The following is a 5,246-nucleotide window of genomic DNA, read 5'->3' as shown; positions in this document are numbered from 1 at the left end:
TTATCGCGTCGCGCTGTCGTCGCAACTCTGTAGGGCTCTGACGGAGTGGTCGAGACTATTCTTCTGTTATAATGCGGTGCTTAGCAAGGGCGTTTGTCGACCGCGCGATGACGACGAGAAACAGTCCTTGTATTGCAGGAGCAGGGTTTTGAGCTGGTCTTGCTTGACCTTCGAAGGCTCAGGTTGACGTCAAAATTCGTTTCGGGACCTCAATTCGTCGAAGCAGGTTCGGCAGCATCGAAGAGGGCGGAGGGCGAAAGCATCGCTGGCGGCTACACATTCGTCGATGTAGGCACCGTCGTACGAATGTTGAGGTGCCATATTCGTGGCTGAAGTTTTCAGCACTACCTTTGCTTTACCGTCACGCAGCTCGGCTATACCTCGTGCGATGCAAATTTGACGGTTCAGGAGTAGGTGCTGATCGCCCGATGACGCCTTCAAGGTTCGCAGGTTTTTCGGTGCCGACGGAAATAATGACGCTGAGGCGGCGGAACGGTCACCTGCTCTTCTACCACATTCAATGCATGGTTCCCTGGTGTAGCTTGGGGCGGGAGCACTTTGTCTGAGGTGCTCGACTCAGACCTCAGTCGATGACGGCGCCGTGGTCACTGGGAATCCATTCCAAGTATCACATCCCTGGAGCAGTTTTTTTAGGAGTACAAAGCTCGCAGGATAATCCAGTTATTGATGGTGACTCTCGCCGTGCGACACCAATCGGCGTGATCAGATGCCTCCCGGTCCGATCTCGGGGCCTTCCTAACTTTCTTCAACTTGTCGCGAACGGCCCACTGATGACGGAAAGTCGGCTCCAGTATCGACGAGAGCGGTGACGTGTGCCGTCGATCAAACGTTGAGCTCGCTAGTCCGCCGCCTTGCGTTGCGGTTACGTCGTGGCGTCGGGTCACGGCTACGTCGGTTTGCACCGCTGTTTCCGCGTTGCGTCGTCAGGTCTGCTTCCGGTCGCAAAGTTTCGTCTTCAGGACGTCGTTCGGCGTGCGGCGGAGGCTCGGAACTTCGTCGCGGCGTCGTCGTCGACGGCGGAGGATCTTAGCATTTCGTCGTTCAGCAACCGCACCTCCATCGTTGCTGCCCTTAGTTTTCCGGATACGGGCTAGGCGACCGCCCCGGTTTGGGCCATTGTAGTGCCGGCGGTGCGTGACATGTAGCGACAGCGCAACGGCGAGAGGGAAGGTCGTCGTTCTTGCCACTGTGTTCCGGTGAGGTAGTCGTCGATGTCGCGAGGCCGTTCGCCTGGCTGCAGCGCGGTGCGTTGAGGGCGTATCCGCGTAGCCCCATCTGTCGTACTGGCAGCGGAGGTAGGTGTAGCCGGCTTCCCCGAGTGGTAGCAGAGTGGGCGTTCTGGGGCCGCCAAATGTCAGCCTTCCTTGGCGCGTACCGCGCGGCGTAGCGATGGTGACAGGAGGACGGTAGGCGTCGGTGGGTGGTGGTGGCGGCGGCGTCTGGCGGCCGTACTGTGGTGATGCGGTGTCTTCACGTGGGCGCGGATGGGTAACGTAGCGTCGGGCTGCTGCATCGTAGCTCATGGCTTGCGGCTGAGGCGGTGCTGGCTGAGGAACACCCAGTGACTGTTGAATCTCTGATCGAACGAGCTCTGCGATCGAAGTCCACTTGAGGCTGTAGTGAGGGTAACAGCTTGCGCATTTCCTCCAGAACGATCGCTTGGATCGTTTCGCGCAGGTAGTCGGAAGCGAGTGCATGGATAGCTGGGCTGTCTTCAATCGAACGGCGATTGTACTGGTGGGTTTGCATTTCCAGCGTCTTCTCAATCGTCGTCGCTTCTGAGACGAATTCTTGGACTGTCGAAGGTGGGTTCCGCATCAGACAAGCGAAGAGCTCTTGCTTTACCCCTCGCATGAGGAAGCGGACTTTCTTGTCATCCGACATGGCAGGGTCAGCGTGGCGAAACAGCCGGGTCATTTCCTCTGCAAAGATGGCCACGCTTCAATTTGGATGTTTGACCCGTGTCTCCAGCAAGGCTGCGGCCCTTTCCTTTCGGAAGACGCTTGCGAACGTCTCCAGGAAAGCGGTGCGAAAGACGCCCCAGGTTCGAAAAGTGGACTCCCGATTCTCGAACCAGGTCCTTGCTGCGCCTTCAAGGTAAAAGTAGACGTGGCGCAGCTTGTCATCGGTGTCCCATTTGTTGAAGGTTGAGACCCTTTCGAACGTCTCGAACCAGGTTTCGGGGTCGTCGCTTGGTGATCCATGGAAGGTCGGCGGCTCTCTGGGCGGCTGCATCACGACAGCTGCAGGGGCGCTACGGCTGTCATCGTGCTAGAGTCACTGGAAAATCAGAGTACCGCAAAGGTAGGCTGCACGCGGGCAACATTGGGTGGCGGCGGCCATATCCCTTCCAGACCGTCCGGCGCGTTGCTAGCGTGTGTTGAGAAGTGACCGATCTTTTAGCCTCAGTGCCGTGTTACGCTCGGCAGAACGGCATTATGTGTGTGTGTTTCTTCAAGAGGATATTAGATAATTTCGAGTCATCGACAGGTATGGATCGACTGCGCGTTAGCGGTGTAACTAATGAAACGTACGGCGAATGTTGCCATGTGCTCGCGAACTCTCTTCATGGCTTCATCGGTCTCTTTTTCGTGTCACGCCCGGGCGTGTTCGCTAGGTCCGGATCTGTAAACATAGTTGCATTAGAGCAGTGACATCGCGCGAGATGCCATTTACTTCGACATTTGGTGAATCTTGACTGTTTGCGCTAGATTTGCAGTCGGTGTTCAGGTTCACTGCACTCGAGAACGTTATAGAACATCGAGAACATTCAACATTGCGTCCTTCGACTGATTGCTGACGCATAGCTTGCTTGCGCACCGTGCTTGCTGTTCAACTGGTTGACATGTGTAATAGAAGTTGTGTGTGTACGGTAATTGGAAGTTGTGCGCGACGTCTTGATTCGGAACGCCAGCAGCCGAACGCACGGGCGAATCGGCGTGCGGTAGGTAGGTGCATCTTATCTTACGATACGTAGAAATAGGCCATCAAAAATTATTGACATCACTACTTAATTGTTTCATTTCCTATTTCTTGTCTCCTTAATATTCCCAACATTGCAATGAATTTGCAAATATTTTGCTATGTTCTCACAAACAGTTCTTTTTTTGGCGTTGCCAGCGCGTAAACAGCTGGGGTTCGGTTTCTGCACTGCTGCACCTTTTTTTTCATAAGGCACTCTTATTAAAACTTCCTCGGCACGGTGCTTTATGTTCTTTTGATCAGAAATAGCACATCCCAGAATTTTTAAAGCACATGCTACTGCAACACAGTATGTATATAGACCTAGGGCTCGCATAAAATCGACTCCCTCAATGCGTGGGATCTGCTTTTTTACCCATTTCTCACCAACTATACAGTATTTTCAGGGTACGCTCGGTGCAATGCAGCATTAGCAGCATTTTTTTGCAACAAATGTAAAAATACGCTTGATAACATTGCCTTATACCAAGTTTATCAACAGAGTTCCACACTTCTGTTTTGTGCAATGCCAAAGCATGCCACAATTGTCTTCAAGGTATACCAGTAAACAGTTATTATTTTAATAAATCTTCGATTTCGCTCTCGTGCGTGACACGCTCATAACTCGGATAGCATGCGTAATCTGTTCAACAAATCGAGATATAACAGCCGAGCAAATAGAAAGATGTGAGTTTTCAATATCGCTGACCATAGCGAACCGTAAAGGTGAAGTATCCTGTCGCATAAGATCTTTTCCAGCAAAGTTAGTGTAGTTTCACTGCAGGAAGGAGTGTTATTCGAGGGGGGCGAATTCGTTCAGGGCAACTATGCAGCCACGTAAAACGACGCTCTTTGACATAAATTTTTCCCACACGACAAACGAGATTCCCAGAGTAGCTCACCAGTAACGTTCGATTGATGGTGAGCTACTCTCTTCTGGCATCTGCATGCAGTGGCGTAGTCAGGTGGTGGCACACCGGGCCCGTGCCCCCCCCCCCCAGAAAAAATGTCTGCTTACGCCCCTGTCTGCATGACGCGTTTAAAAAAGCGACGAAGTACTTCTGGGGACCGCGGTACTGCTAAATGTCCGGCACGCTCTGCATTGAACGCGCCTGCACCCAAAGCTTGGAAGGTATATGGCGGCGAGAGGTCACGTGATGCGAGTAAGCCAATCGCGTCGGCGGCGGCGCGCGGAAAACAGATGCGATACTCTGAAATTTTTCCAGTGACTCTACATCGTGCGCGTTGTATTCGTCGCCGTGGCTCTTGGCTTGTCCTGTAGGAGACCGTATTCGGGTTGCAAGCCTTGTAGCCTGCGCTAGCTCGCTGTTGCACGAGGTCTTGGACGTCTTTTTCACGCTGTGGGCTTGGTTGCCGGCTCTTCGTGTCCGGAACATCAAGGAAGCAGCATCCCCACCAGATGTCACGTGGTCGTGACGTCGTCGAAGGCAACAGTCAGGACGTCGGAGATGAAACTTTTTATTTGGCCGAACTTGTGGCCGGGAACTGAAAGACAAACTACAGCAATGCACTGATAGCGGCGAACAGAGCGTCGACCGTCAATCAACTGACAAGTGGTCAAGCGCGTCGGCTTTTAAACAGATGCTATCGAAGTTTCCAGCGATATCGATGGTGGCGGCGGTATCTCTCGCAAAGGTGGAACATTCGCGTGCGGCACGCAGCCTTAACGAAGCGATCTACTACAATCGCGAAGCTTCTCGAACACTGCTTCGCGGACAGCGTGGAGCGTTGATAACCGTCCTTGCTGGTCAAACCTGAATACATCAAAATAAAACAAGAAGTGGGCGTGGCAATATGGTAGTAAATATTTGACGAGTACCCCAGCAATTATGGCAGCAGTGTCGTGTCTAACGCCAACAGGGTGGCATCTTTCCCGCGTAAATATGAGCTTCAAGAAAATACATAGGGTTGGAGAGGCCCAACGTGAGTTTGAGAGTGGCACAAATAAATTTGGCTTTTTTGGCACATAGTGTTTGCGCCAGGGGAACGCAAGCTTGGCTGAAAAAATGTTATTGCCAACATAAATGCACCACACAACCGCAGCATTTGACTCTCTGGCTATGTACGTCCAGCAGCAAACGTCGCGTAGCTTATGAGGGCGAAAGCCAGATGCTTCTTCAAATGGGCAGATTGACCGTCGCGGCGTCAAGACGAGTTACGCAAAAAATTATCGTCACGTGATGACGTCACCATATGACGTCATCATGACGTCACATTTCGCCAAGATATGTAGCGCCATTATG

Source organism: Rhipicephalus sanguineus, unplaced genomic scaffold (genome assembly GCF_013339695.2).
Source record: "Rhipicephalus sanguineus isolate Rsan-2018 unplaced genomic scaffold, BIME_Rsan_1.4 Seq424, whole genome shotgun sequence".
In the NCBI taxonomy this organism is placed as follows: domain Eukaryota; kingdom Metazoa; phylum Arthropoda; class Arachnida; order Ixodida; family Ixodidae; genus Rhipicephalus; species Rhipicephalus sanguineus.
This window is presented reverse-complemented; position numbering follows the sequence as displayed.